The sequence below is a fragment of the Rhinolophus hipposideros genome (assembly GCF_964194185.1).
Source record: "Rhinolophus hipposideros genome assembly, chromosome: 11".
In the NCBI taxonomy this organism is placed as follows: Eukaryota; Metazoa; Chordata; class Mammalia; order Chiroptera; family Rhinolophidae; genus Rhinolophus; species Rhinolophus hipposideros.
This window is the reverse complement of record NC_138057.1, coordinates 7,352,757-7,368,522: the sequence shown is the minus strand read 5'-3', so window position 1 is coordinate 7,368,522 and position 15,766 is coordinate 7,352,757. Positions and strand designations below refer to the sequence as shown.

The following is a 15,766-nucleotide window of genomic DNA, read 5'->3' as shown; positions in this document are numbered from 1 at the left end:
TTATATCAGTGAGCTTTTCATACTGATACATGAAAACCCACTGGTGTGTCTTCCACTTTTAATGGGTTTTTTGTAGCCTTGTGCATGGTTCATTTGGAAAATACTGGTTCATTGTTTTGCAGATCTTCCCGAACACTGACAGTATTTCATTTTGCACTATCAAAATGTACCTTCATTCCTGTCACCACCAATCTCATCAGGAATGTCTTTAAGTGTTGGGAAACTATCAAGCTGATGTTGGCGAAAATAAATTTTCCAAGGTTCTAATTTCTGCTTAAAAACTCATATTTATCAATGGCTTCAAATACTGTCCGTTGTACTTGAGGTACTAGGGTCACTTCACTAATTTTTGAGAAACTATGTGCCGCATACTCAAGTGTGAATAACCATTCTTTGTGTGCCAGTCATTCTTTCAAGTAAGTTTCCATGAAGAAAAAAAAGTGGCGAGTTGATCTCACAGGTCAGTTGCACGAGTGCTTTTCCTCTTAAGGCATCCAGCATTTTTTGTTATGTAGCAGAAGTGCTTTATGTATACTTTACTTTTTATTACACATAATGTTTTTTTTAAATACAAAGTACTCTCAAGGGTAAAAATGTGAGAAAACAAATATTTTATATTGTTCGTCAAACACATTTTTATGTGAAATTGGCAGCGTTCTTACTGGGAGTCTGTGGTGGTCAACAACGCAGTGTGACTCCTGCTTTGCTTTGTGCGAAGCACAGCGGTCTTCCCGCTCTCGCTCTGCACTGTGAATGCGAACCTCAGCACAGTGGTGCTAGGAAACACCAGGAGATTCAGAACAGTTATTCAACATGCCTCGTGTGTGTATTGCCAAGTTCCCTAAAAGAACTCCTGCCCTTAGTTGGTGTTGGTACCAAATGTAGTTCAGCCATATCTAGAGATTCCGTTTTGTGGCAGGAGTCTAGTTCTGTTGAAATATTAATTAATCACACCTATATTTGAATTATTTAATAACTTGTCTAGACTTAATGATTGGTCTCAAATTGATGCTGCAATTAACTTGTACTATAATAGTCCATGAAAACGTTCTACTGAATATGATACAATAAGGTAAATTCATAATATCCATACAGCCAAGGGAAAAATAACTTGCCTCATTTGCTTCTTTTTTTTTTTTAATTTTTTTTTTAAATTTATTAGTTTCAGGTGTACAAGACAAGGTAATACTTAGACGTTCATCATTTATATTCCTCACACTGTGAACCCCCCTCCCCCCATCCACTATCCCTCCGACCTCACACTGAGCCATCACATTATATATATAAAATTATAGTTGGCATTCATTAATGTTTAGCTTCTGGTGTACAATGCCATGATCAGGCATCCACAGTATCCCTGAGGTGGTCTTCCAAATAGGACACATGTCCATCGGATACCCAACAAAATCTTTACAACATTATTGAATACGTCCCCCAAATTAATTTTCAAAAACCCTGAGGCCATCTTGTGGTTACCAGCTGCTTCCTAATCCCTTCACCTTTCCCCTTATCCCCGACCCCCCCCCCCCGCCCATCTAACAACTCTCGGTTTTTCCTTTATGTCCCCAAAACTGTTTCTGATTAATTCATTCACATATTCTTTTCTTTAGATTCCTCATATAAGTGAGATCATATGGTACTTGTCTTTCTCTTTCTGACTTATTTCACTTAACATAATGTTCTCTAGATCCATCCATGTTGTTGCAAATGATAAGATTTCTTTCTTCTTTATGGCTGCGTAATACTCCATTGTATAAATGTACCACAGCTTCTTAATCCAGTCATCTACTGATAGGCATTTCGGTTGTTTCCATATCTTGGCTATTGTGTAGAGTGCTGCAATAAACATAGGAGTGCATACAGATTTTTGAATTGGAGTTTTGGATTTCTCCGGGTAGATGCCTAGGAGTGAAATTACTGGATCATAAGGTAGTTCCATTTTCAGATTCCTGAGATACCTCCATATTGTTTTCCATAGTGGCTGCACTAATCTGCAATCCCACCAACAGTGCACTAGTGTTCCCTTTTCTCCACATCCGCGCCAGCATTTGTTGTTTGTTGATTTATTGATGATAGCCATTTTGACTGGAGTGAGGTGGTATCTCATTGTGGTTTTTATTTGCATTTCTCTGATGGTTAGTGAGGTTGAGCATTTCTTCATATGTCTTCTTGCCTTCTGTATGTCCTTTTTAGAAAAATGTCTCCTCAAGTCCTCTGCCCATTTTTTAATTGGGTTGTTTGTTTTTTTGGAGTTGAGTTGAGTAAGTTTTTTATAGATTTGTGATATTAATCCCTTATCAGATATATCATTGGCAAATACCTTTTCCCATTCAGTAGGATCCCTTTTTGTTTTATTGATGGTTTCCTTTGCCGTGAAAAAACTTTTTAGTTTGATGTAATCCCACATGTTTATTTTTTCTCTTACTTCCCTCGCGCGAGGGGATATATCAGTGAAAATCTTACTCCGGGTAATGTCCATGAAGTTTCTTCCTATATTTTCTTCTAGATATTTTATGGTTTCAGATCTTACATTTAAGTCTTTAAGCCATTTTGAATTTATTTTTGTATATGGTGTAAGGAGGTGGTCCAGCTTCATTTTCTTGCATGTGTCTGCCCAGGTTTCCCAGAACCATTTATTGAATAGACTGTCTTTACCCCATCGTGCATTCTTGCTTCCATTGTCATAGATTAACTGGCCATATAGGCCTGGATTTATTTCTGGACTCTCTATTCTGTTCCATTGATCTGTCTGTTTTTATGCCAGTATCATGCTGTTTTGATTACTGTCGCCTTGTAGTATAATTTGAAGTCAGGTATTGTTATACCTCCCACTTTGTTCTTATTTCTCAAGATTGCTGAGGCTATCTGGGGTCTTTTATGATCCCATATAAATTTTAGGATTATATGTTCTATTTCTGTGAAAAACGTCGTTGGTAGTTTGATAGGAATTGCGTTGAATATGTATATTGCCTTAGGCAGTATGGACATTTTAACTGTACTAATTCTTCCTATCTATGAACATGGGATGTGTTTCTGTTTATTTGTATCTTCTTTCATTTCTTTCTTCAGTGTCTTATAATTTTCTGAGTACAGATCTTTTACTTTTTTGGTTAAATTTATTCCCAGGTATTTTATAGTCTTTGGAGCAATTGTAAATGGGATGGTTTTATTAATTTCTCCTTCTGATGTTTTATTATTGGTATATACAAATACAACTGGTTTCTGAATATTAATTTTGTATCCTGCTTCTTTACTAAATTCATCTATCAACTCTAATAATTTCTTGGTGGAGTCTTTGGGGTTCTCTATATATAGTATCATATCATCTGCTTAATGATAATTTTACTTCCTCCTTACCAATTTGGAAGCCTTTTATTTCTTTCTCTTGTCTGATTGCTGTGGCTAGAACTTCCAGCACTATATTGAATAAAAGTGGAGATAGTGGGCAACCTTGCCTTGTTCCTGATTTTAGGGGGAATGGTTTTAGCTTTTCCCCATTGTGTATGATGTTAGCTGTGGGTTTGTCATATATGGCCTTTATTATGTTAAGATATGATCCCTCTATTCCCACTTTCTTAAGGGTTTTTATCATAAAAGGTTGCTGTATTTTATCAAATGCTTCTTCTGCATCTATTGATATGATCATGTGCTTTTTATTTTTCATTTTGTTAATGTGGTGTATGACATTAATTGATTTGCAGATGTTGAACCACCCTTGCATACCAGGGATGAATCCCACTTGATCATGGTGTATGATCTTATTAATGTATTGCTGAATTCTGTTTGCTAATATTTTGTTGAGAATTTTTGCATCTATGTTCATTAGAGATATCGGCCTGTAGTTTTCTTTTTTTGTGGTGTCTTTGTCTGATTTTGGGATCAGGGTGATAGTGGCTTCGTAAAAAGTGTTTGGGAGTCTTCCCTCCTTCTGGATTTTTTGGAAGAGCTTGAGGAGAATAGGTGATAATTGTTTTTTTGAACGTTTTGTAAAATTCACCTGTAAAGCCATCTGGTCCAGGGCTTTTGTTTGTTGGGAGATTGTTGATTACTGATTCAATTTTCCTGATGGTAATCAGTCTATTCAGGTTTTCTGTTTCTTCTTGAGTTAGCCTTGGAAGGTTGTACGCATCTAGAAAATTGTCCATTTCTTCCAGATTGTCAAATTTGTTGGCATATAGTTGCTCATAGTAATTTCTTAAAATTTTTTGTATTTCTGCGGTGTCTGTTGTCACTTCTCTTTCATTTCTGATTTTAATAATTTGGGTCCTCTCTCTGTTTTTTTTAATGAGTCTGTCTAAAGGTTTGTCAATTTTGTTTATCTTCTCTAAGAACCAACTCTTGGATTCATTGACCTTTTGTATTATTTTTCTGGTTTCTATTTCATTTATTTCTGCTCTGATCTTTATTATCTCCTTCCTTGTGCTCCCTTTGGGCTTACTTTGCTGTTCTTTTTCCAGATCCCTTAAGTGTGAAGATAAACTGTTGATTAGTGATGTTTCTTGTTTCTTTAGGTAGGCCTGCAATGCTATGATTTTCCCTCTTAGGACTGCTTTCACGGCATCCCATAGATTTTGGGTCGTTGTGTTTTCATTTTCGTTCGTCTCTAGATATCTTTTGATTTCTTCCTTGATCTCCTACTTGACCCATTCATTAATTAGTAATAAGTTATTCAGCCACCATGAATTGGTGTGTCTTCCAGATTTTTTCCTGTAGTTCATTTCTAATTTCATAGCACTGTGATCAGAGAAGACAATTGGTATGATTTCAATTTTTGTAAATTTATCAAGACTTGTTTTGTGGCCTAGCATACGGTCTGTCTTGGAAAATGTTCCATGTGCGCTTGAGAAAAACGTGTATTTTGCAGCATTGGAGTGAAATGCTCTGAAAATATCAATTAAATCCAAGTGGTCCAATGTATCATTTAAGGCTGTTGTTTCCATATTGATTTTCTGTCTGGAAGACCTGTCCCTTGTTGTCAGAGGTGTGTTGAAGTCCCCTACTATGATAGTGTTACTGTTGATCTCTGTCTTTATGTCAGTCAGTACCTGTTTTGTATATTTAGGTGCTCCTATGTTGGGTGCATAGATGTTTACTAGGGTTATGTCCTCTTGTCAGATCGATCCCTTTATTATTATATAGTGCCCATCTTTATCTTTTAATATGTTCTTCATTTTAAAGTCTATTTTGTCAGATATAAGTATTGCAACACCAGCTTTTTTTTCTCATTTCCATTTGCATGAAATATGTTATTCCAACACTTCATTTTCAGCCTGTGTGTGTCTTTTGTTCTGAGGTGAGTCTCTTGTATACAGAATATACAAGGATCTTGCTTTCTTATCTACTCAGCCACCCTATGTCTCTTGATTGGAGCATTTAATCCGTTTACATTTAAAGTGATTATTGATAGGTACATAGTTATTGCCATTTTTAAATTTGTAGTTAGATTGTTTTCATTTTTCTTCTATGTACAGAAGTCCTTTCAGTATTTCTTGCAATGCTGGCTTGGTGGTAATAAATTCCTTTAGCTTATTTTTTTCTGGGAACCTCTTTATCTCTCCATCAACTTTAAATGATAGCCTTGCTGGATAAAGCATCTAGGTTGTAAGCCTTTGTTTTCCATCACTTTGAGTATCTCCTGCCACTCCATCTTGGCCTTCAATGTTTCTGTGGAAAAGTCATTTGATAGTCTTACGGGAGTTCCCTTGTATGTAACCCTCTGTCTTTCTCTTGCTGCTTTTAGGATTCTCTCTTTGTCTTTAAGCTTTGCCATTTTAACTATAATGTGTCTTGGTGTGGGCCTGTTTGGGTTTATCCTGGTTGGAACTCTCTGCACTTCCTGGGCTTGTATGTTGGTTTCCTTCATCAGGTTAGGGAAGTTTTCGGACATTACTACTTCAAATATGTTCTCAATCCCTTGCTTCCTCTCTTCACCTTCTGGCATTCCTATGATGAGCATGTTGTTGCGCTTGATGTTATCCCGGAGGTCTCTTAAATCATCTTCATTGTTTTTTATTCTTTTTTCTTTCTGTTGTTCTGTTTGGGTGATCTCTGCTAACTTGTCTTCTAAGTCACTGATTCGATCCTCTGCTTCATCTAACCTGCTGGTAATTCCTTCAAGTGAGTTCTTAATTTCGGTAATTGTGTTCTTTAGTTCTAACTGGTTGTTCGTTATGATTTCTATATCCTTCTTTATGTCTTCTCTAAGCTCCTTAAACATTCTTATCACCAGTGTTCTGAACTCTGTCTCTGATAGGTTGGTTACTTCTGTTTCATTGGGTTCCAGTTGTGGAGGTTTCTTCTATTCTTTTATTTGGGACATGTTTCTTTGTTTCCCCATTCTGGCTGACTCTCTGTGTTTGCTTTGATGTATTAGGTAGATCCCCTAGAGTTCTTAGTTCTTGCTGGGTTATCTTATGTAGTATGTGTCCTTTATATTTGACTTGCACTACTTCGTTCTTCTCCTGCGTGTGCTCCAAAGGTGACTCTAGTGTTGTGTATATTGTCCTGTTCAAGAAGAACTTTAATTGCTTTTCTCTTGTGAGTAGGTGGGGTTAACTCCCAGGCTGACTAGTTGTGAGACGTGGTTCTGGTCACCGCAGGGTGTTCTGCTGCGTGAGGGTTCACCACTTATGTGGTTTGGCCTCTATGGGCTCTTGTGCCTGTAGAGAATTCCCTCTGGGTGTGTGACTTTTAGGTCAAACACAGTAGTGCTCTGGTTTGGTCTGGAGTTGGCCTCTGGATATGTTGAATCTTGTGCCTCTTAAGCTGAGCCCTGGTAGAGCAATTTCAGAACAAAGCAAATCACCAAGCACAACAACAACAACAAAGAAAAAAAATCAAATACATTTACATGTAAAAACACCCGCTAACCCCTACTCAACACAGGCAAAGATATCAAAGATATAAAGACATAAAGACAAAACAAAACAAAACAAAACAAAACAAAACAAAAAGCAGCGCCAGTCTTGGCTTAAGCCCACCAAGTAATCTCCAGGTGTCCTCTGCTGTACCAGAGTCCCCTGCCTATTGTGCAGGCAGAACCAGTCATCTGGTGCCCAGGGTGACTTTAGGACTGTAGATTTAAATTCGTGGGGCTGAGGGGTCTGGATGATAGTTTTTACAAAGTCAGTGCAGTTTCTGCCCTTGCCTGCACATATGCACACTGAGAGTAGCACCACCAGCCCTGTGTCCAGTACTCCTGAGTCTTAGGGCACTTCTTCCGTGGGGTGGGGGTGGGGGGATCTCTAAGCTGCTGAAAGCCGGGAGCTGCGTCTCCCGCTTACTGCTGATCCCTGGGAGTGCCTCCACAGTTGCAGTTGCCCCACCCGAGGCAGGCCAGAAAGGGTGGGAGCTGGGGATGGAGGGGTCTTCTCTCTCCCAGCCCAGCTGCTTCACACTCTTCCCGCAGGCCAGAAAAGGTGGTGGCTGGGGATGGAGGAGTCTCTTCTCTCCTAGCCCAGCCAAAATCACACTCTTCCCAGCCTCTTCCCTGGGTCAGAGCTGCTTGTTAAGTCTCCCCAGAGCCTGAGCACTACAGCCCCTCTGTAATCTGACACAACTCCTCAGTTCAGGGGCCAGTTTAAGTCTCTGGAAGGGCTGGGGTAGGATTGGAGCAGCGGGATAAGGGCCCACGTATGGAGTTTGTGTTCTTTGTGCGCCCTAGGGCCCACCAAGCTGCCTCCCCGGCAGGAGCGATCAGTTGTGGGACGCAGGGAAAGAGCCCACCTCCTGGCTTTTGTATTCTCTGTTCTGCCTTGGGGACCCCTGCGTCTTTAGAGCTGTGGGTTAACGCTGCCGCCTCCTCCGCCACCTCAGCAGCAGCCGCCATCGGCCGTGATTCCACCATGGGACCGCGCATTTCCACTCCGCTCCCTTCCTTCTTCCCCTGCTCACCCAGTTTGTGCACCTTCAAGTAATCCTTCCACGAGTCTCTTAGCTGTTCTGCCTGATGAGCAAAGAGTTCTATGATGGGTTATATGTCCCGTTTGTAATAAGATCCGGAGGAGAACTCAGAAAGTGTGTCCCGCTGCCGCCATTCCTATGACGTCACTTCTTGAATACATTTGTGACTCCAGTGGCATTTTTTAAAGAAATAGAACAATAAATCATCAGATTTGTTTGGAATCACAAAAGACCCCGAACAGCCCCGAAAGCAATCTTAAGAAAAAAGAACAATGCTGGAGGTATCCCACTCCCTGACTTTAGCTTGTACTACAGGGCTACAATAATCAAAACAGCATGGTGTTGGCAGAGAAACAGACACGTAGACCAATGGAATCGAATTGAGAACCCAGAAATAAACCCCCATAAATATGGACAGATAATTTTTGACAAAGAAGCAAAAAACATACAATGGAGAAAAGACAGCCTCTTCAATAAATGGTGCTGGGAGAATTGGATAGCCACGTGCAAAAGAATGAAACTGGACTGCTATCTGTCACCACGTACCAAAATTAATTCAAAATGGATCAAAGCATAAGACCTGACACAATAAACTGCATAGAAGAAAACATAGATACTAAACTTATGGACCTTGGGTTCAAAGAACATTATATGAATTTGACTCCAAAGGCAAGGGAAGTAAAAGCTAAAATAAACAAATGGGACTATATTGAACTTAAAAGCTTCTGCACAGCAAAAGAAACCATCGACAAAATAAAGAAGCAACCAACTGAATGGGAGAAGATTTTTGCAAACAGTGCCTCCGATAAGGGGCTAATATCCAAAATATACAAGGAACTCATGAAAGTCAACAACAAAAAAACAAACAACCCAATTGAAAAATGGACAGAGGACCTGAAGAGACATTTCTCCAAAGAGGACATACAAATGGCAAATAGACATATGAAAAAATGGTCAACATCAGAGAAATGCAAATAAAAACCACAATGAGATATCACCTCACCCCAGTCAGAATGGCTATCATCAACAAGACAAATAGTAACAAGTGTTGGAGACGTTGCGGAGAAAAAGGAACCCTCATACACTGTTGGTGGGAATGCAGACTTGTGCAGCCGTTATGGAAGGTCGTGTGGAGGTTCCTCAAAAAAATTAAAAATAGAATTATCATATGACCCAGCAATTCCACTCCTGGGTATCTACCCAAAAAATCTGAGAACATTTATCCATAAAGACACGTGTGCTCCAATGTTCATTGCAGCTTTGTTTACGGTGGCCAAGACATGGAAACAACCAAAACGTCCTTTGATAGATGAATGGATAAAGAAGTTGTGGTATATATACACAATGGAATACTATTCGGTGGTAAGAAAAGATGAAATAGGACCATTTGTGACAACATGGATGGATCTTGAGAATATAACGCTAAGCGAAATAAGTCAGACAGAAAAAGCAGAGAACCCTATGATTTCACTGATATGTGGTATATAAACCAAAAACAACAAAAGAAGAAGACAAACAAATGAGAAACAAAAACTTATAGACACAGACAGTAATTTAGTGGTTACCAGAGGGTAAGGGGGGGTGTGGGATGGGAGATGAGGGTAAGGGGGATCAAATATATGGTGATGGAAGGAGAACTGACTCTGGGTGGTGAACACACAAGGGGATTTATAGATGATGTAATACAGAATTGTACACCTGAAATCTATGTAACTTTGCTAACAATTGTCACCCCAATAAACCTTAATTTAAGAAAAAAAGTAAAAGTAGCGAGAGTGAGCATCCATGTCTTATTCCGTATCTTTGAGGAAAAGCTTTCAGTTTTTTCATTGTTGAGTACTATCTCAGCTGTCATATATGATCTTTATTATGTTGAAGTATATTTCCTCTAGACCCACTTTGTTGAGAGTTTTAATTATGAGTGGATGTTGAATTTTGTCAAATGCTTTCATTGCATCTATTAAGATGATGACAACCTTTTTATCCTTCATTTTGTTAAAATACATCACATTGGTTGCTTTGCAGATGTTGAGCCATGTTTGTGTGCTAGGAATAAATCCCACGTGGTCATTAAATTAGATTCCTGGACCTGGATCCTGTGTGTGTGTGTGTGTGTGTGTGTGTGTGTGTGTGTGTGCGCGCGCGCGCGCTCGGGCTTTCTCACACCAACAAGCCATTTTCAGACACCAATAGGAGGGTGTCCAAGAATTTAACTCAGTTCTGACACTGTCAACTTGGAAATAGCATCAGATTCCACCGTTAAATGGCTCGGTCTTGCAAGACTGCCCCCACTACAGATGTAAACGCAGGCTGTTATCTATACTTCTGACCAACTGACTATAAATTGGAGGTTCCAGTGAGCCTTCCAACTCAGGATGCCAATCACAAGTCCAGGTTAGTATTTCTACTTCTCACTCACTGGCTATAAAGCACACGTTCCCACAACCCTCTCCTTGGGTTTGATTAATTTGCTATAATGGCTCACAGAACATAGATAAATATTTTATGTACCAGATTACCAGTTTATTATAAAAGGAACAGCCAGATGGAAGAGATGCATGGGGAAAGCGTGCAGAGCTTCCATGCCCTCTCCAGGTATGCCATTCTCCCCAAATCTCCATGTGTTCACCAACCCAGAAGCTCTCTTAACCCTATCCTTTTGGGGTTTTATGGAAGCTTCATTATTAGGCATGATTGATAAAATCATTGGCCATTGGAAATTTATTCAATTTCCAGCCTCTCTTTCCTCTTGGAGGTCAGGGCGGTGGGAATGGAAGTTCCAACCCTCGGGTCACTTGGTTGGTTCTCCTGGTAACCACTCCCCATCCCTAGGTGGATCCAAAAGTCACTTCATTAATATGACAAGAGACAACTTGATAGCTCTCATCACTTTGGAAATTCCACGGGTTTTAGAAGCTCTGCTCCAGGAACAGCGTTGAAGTCCAAATATAGTTTCTTATTATAAATCACAATATCACAGTCATGGTGTATGATCCTTTTAATGTATTATTGAATTTGGTTTGCTAATATTTTGTTGAGGATTTTTTGCATCAATATTCATCAGGGATATTGACCTGTAATTATCTTTCCTGTTGTGTCTTGCCTGGTTTTGGTATCCAGATAGTGCTGCCCTCATGTAAAATGGGTTTGGAAGTGTTCCCTCCTCTTCTTTCGAATACTTTGAAGAAGATTGATATTAATTAATTCTTCTTTAAATATTTGGTAGAATTCAGCAGTGAAGCCATCTGGCTAGACTTTTCTTTTTGGGAGTTTTTGATTAGTGATTCAAACTGCTTGCTAGTAAATGATCTGTTCAGATTTTCTGTTTCTTCATGATTCAGTTTTGGTAGGTTGTATGTTTCTAGGAATTTATCTATTTCTTCTAGGTTGTCCAATTTGTTAATGTATAAATTTTCATAGTAGTCTCTTACAATCATTTGTATTTGTGTGGTATCAGTTGTAATGTCTCCTCTTTCATTTATAACTTTGTTGGAATTTTCTTTCTTTATTTCCTTTTATATTAGTCTAGCTTATCAATTCTTTCTTTCACATATCATGTCTTTGGTTTTTTTTTACCTGAGAAATCATCACCAAACTCAGGTTTGTCTAGGTTTTCTCCTTTGTTGTCTTCTGGGACTTTTATAGTTTTGCATTTTAAATTTAGGTTTAGGATCCCTTTGAGTTAATTTTTGTTAAGGGTGTAAGGTCCGTGTCTAGATTCATTTTTTTTTTTTGCCTGTGGATGTCCAGTTGTTCCAGCACAGTGGGTTGAAAAGATGACCTTTACCGCATTGTGTTATCTTTGCTCCTTTGTTAAAATAGTTGACTGTATTTGGGGTATTTCTGGGTTCTCTACCTGTTCCATTGACCTATTTGTCATTACCACACTGTCTTGCTTTACCATAGCTTTATAGGTAAGTCTTGAAGTCAGCTAGTGTCAGTCCTCCAACTTTGTTCTCTTTCAATATTATGTTGGCTAGTCTGGGTTTTCTGCTTCTCCACGTAAACTTTAGAATCAGTTTGTTGATATCCACAAGATAACTTGCTGAAATTTTGGTTGAGATTGCATTGAATCTGTAGATCAAGTTGGGGAAAACTGATGTTCTTGTCAATATTGAATCTTCCTAATCATGAATATCTCTCCATTTATTTAGTTTTTCTTTGATTTTGTTCATCAGAGTTTTGTAGTTTCCTCATACAGATCTTGTACGTATTTTGTTAGATTTATACCTAAGTATTTAATTTTGGAGGATACTAATGTAAATGGTATGGTGTTTTTAATTTCAAATTTCACTTGTGCATTGCTGGTATGTAGAAATGTGATTGTCTTTGTATTTTAAGCTTGTATCCTACAGATTTGCTCTAATCGCTTATTAGTTCCAAAAGGTTGGGGTTTTTTGTTTTTGTTTTTGTCATTTCTTTTGGATCATGTCATATATGAACAAAGGCAATTTTATTTCTTTCCAGTCTGTATACTTTTTATTTCCTTTTCTGTTCTTATTGCATTAGCTAGACTTTCTAGTATGGTGTGGAAAAGCATGGTGCAAGGAGGCATTTTAGCCTACTATATTGATCTCAATGTTCAAGCTTCGAGTTTCTCACCGTTAACTATGATATTAGCTGTAGGTTTTCTGTAGCTATTCTTTATCAATTTGAGGAAGTTCTTCTCTATTCCTAGTTTACTGAGAGTTTTTGTATTGAATAGGTTTAGATTTTATCAAATGCTTTTTCTGTATCTATTGATATGATCATTTGGTTTTTCTTTTTTAGCCTGTTGATGTGATGGATCACACTTATTGATTTTTCAAAAGGTGAATCACCTGGGACAAATTCTACTTGGTCATAGTGTATAATTCTTTTTGTACATTTTTGGATTCAATTTGCTAATTTTTTTTCTTGCCCCCACCCTTCCACCCACCCAGTTTTTTTTTAAACCATTGTTTCTCAATCTAATTGTAGGGCTCAGCTCCCTGCCTCATGCTGGTATTATGAGCCCTGCATTCCCCCGGCTGAGGCAGTCGGTTGCCGGTTGTTGGTCAGCCGCTCACAGCAGCTCACGGCAGCTCTAGTCGGCTGCCGGCAGCTCATGATGGCTGCCGGCCAGCATGGCCACCGGCCGCTCACGGTAGCACACATCAGCACACAGCAGCCCACGGCAGCAGACAGCAGCCCGCAGCAGCTCACAGCAGTCCATAGCAGCACACAGCAGCTCACACTGGCCTCCGGCTCTTCACAGCAGCCCAGCTCCAGACTGTTGTTCACAGTCTTAGCTGTAGAGGGTGCAGCTCACTGGCCCATGTGGGAATCTGACCAGTGGCCTTTGGCATTAGGAGCGTAGCGCTCCAACCGCCTGAGCCACCGGGCCGCCCCAATTTGCTAATTTTTTGTTGATTGTTTTTGCATCTATGTTCATGAAAGATATTGGTCTCTAAGTTTTTATATGTGTGTGTGTGTGTGTGTGTGTGTGTGTGTGTGTCTGTCTGTATGTATATATATGTGTATATATATATATATATATATATATATATATATGTATATATGTGCATGTATATGATGTGTTTGTCTGCTTTTGATATTAGTGTAATTCTGGCCTCATAGAATGAGTTTGGAAGTATTCCCTATGCTTCTGTCTTCTGAAAGAGAGTTTAGAGAATTGGTATAGATTCTTATTTAAATGACTAGAAGAATTCACCAGTGAATCCATCTGGGCTTGGTGCTTTCTGTTTTGAAAGGTTATCAGTTGTTCATTGGATTTCTTTAACAGATATAGGCCTACTTTTCCTTGTGTGAGTTTGACAGATTTTGTCTTTCAAGGAATTAGTCCATTTTATTTAGGTAATCACATTTATCAGCATAGAGTTGTTCATTGCATTCCTTTATTATTCTTTTAATACCTATAGGAGCTGTAGTAATGTTTCCTGTTTCATTTCTGACATTAGTAATTTGTGTCTTCTCTTTTTTTCTTAGTTAGCCTGGCGAGAGGCTTATTGATTTTATCGGTCTTTTCCAAGAACCAGCTTTTGGTTTCATTGATTTTCTCTATTGATTTCCTGTTTTCAATTTAATTGATTTCAGCTCTTAATTCTTATCAGTTCTTTTCTTCTGCTTACTTTGGATTTAATTTGCTCTTCTTTTTCGAGTTATTCGAAGTGGAAACTTAGATTGTTGATTTTAGAATAGGAAAAGTAAAGTAAGTTTTTATTTTGCCTTCCATTATTCCCTCTTTGATGTTCTTTATGTACATCTGAGTTTCTGACATATTATTTTCCTTCTCTCTAAAGAACTTCTTTTAACATTTCTTGCAAGACATGTCTACTGGAAACAAATTCCCTCAATTGTTGTTTGTCTGAGAATAATCTTTATTTCTTCTTAAGTTTTCAAGAATAATTTTGTAGGATACAGAATTCTACATGGTGTGTGTTTTTTTCTCTCTCTTAACACTAAATATTTTATTCCACTCTCTCCTTGCTTGCAAGAGAAGTTGGGTATAATCTTATCTTTATTCCTCTGTAAAATTTTTTTCCTTCTGGCTTCTTTCAGGATTTTTCTTATCTTTGATTTTTTATTTATTTATTTATTTATTTTTGTAGTTTCAAAATGATATGCCTAGGCATAGTGTTTTGGCATTTATCCTGCTTGATGTTCTGTAAGCTTCCTGGAACTGTGATTTGGTATCTGACATTAAGTTGGGAAAATTCTCAGTCATTATCGTTTCAAATATTCCTTCTGTTCTTTTCTCTTTCTTCTCCTTCTGTTACATTATGTAGTTGTCTTTTATAGTTGTCCCACATTCCTTGAATATTCTTTTTTTTCTCAGTCTTTGTTTTTTTGGTTTTCAGGGTTTCTATTGGTATAGCCTCTAGCTCTGAGATTCTTTCCTCAGTCAGTCTACTAATAAGTTCATCAAAGGCATTCTTCATTTCTATTACAATGTTTTTTACCTCTAGTATTTTTTTTACTAGAGGTGAAAAACATTTTTTACTAGGGTGGACTTTGTTAGGATTTCCATCTTTTTGCTTGTATTACCAATCTGTTCTTGCATGTTGTCTATTTTATTCATCAGAGCTCTTTGCATATTAATTATAGATTGTTTAAATAACCCTGGCTAACATATATTGATTGCTTTCTAGGTTCCAGGAGGTCTTCTAAGGTTTTTCATGTAATATCTCATTATAGCTTCACAACAAGCCTATGAGGGAGCTACTTTTTTCTTTTTTCTTTTTTGAGATAAAATAGGTATCTAACATAAGTGTCAGCATTATAATTCGATATTTGTAAACACTACAAAGTGATCACCACCATAAGTCTAATTACCATCCATTACGATACATTTGATCCCCTTTACCCATTTCACCCCTCTGCCCCCAACCTCACTTCCCCTCTGGTAAACATCAGTCTGTTCTCTGTATCTGTGAGTCTGGTTTTGGTTTTTATTTATTCATTTAATTTGTTTTTCAGATTCCATATATAAGTGAAATCATATGGTATTTGTCTTTCTCTGACTTATTTCACTTAGCATAAACCCTAAAATTCCATCCATGTTTTCGCAAATTGTAAGATTTCCTGCTTTTTTATGGATGAATAGTATTCCATTGTGTGTGTGTGTGTGTGTGTGTGTGTGTGTGTGTGTGTGTGTGTGTATCTCAAGTCTTTATCCATTCATCCATTGATGCACACTTAGGTTGTTTTCATTTCTCGGCTATTATAAATAGTGCTTCAATGAACATAGTGGTGCATATATCTTTTTGAATTAGTTTTTTGTATTCTGTGGATAAATATCCAGAAATGGAATAACTGGATCATATGGTAGTTCTGTTCTTAACTTTTTGAGGCATCTCCAGACTGTTTTCAAGTCATACAACTC

At 38.1% G+C, this 15,766-nt stretch overlaps 1 protein-coding gene across 2 annotated transcripts in view; it reads left to right on the top strand.

Annotated features, from left to right (window-relative positions):
• FANCC (FA complementation group C) overlaps window positions 1-15,766 on the top strand; it is a 256,980-nt gene that overhangs the window by 191,839 nt on the left and 49,375 nt on the right. The gene's annotated exons all lie outside the window — the stretch shown is intronic.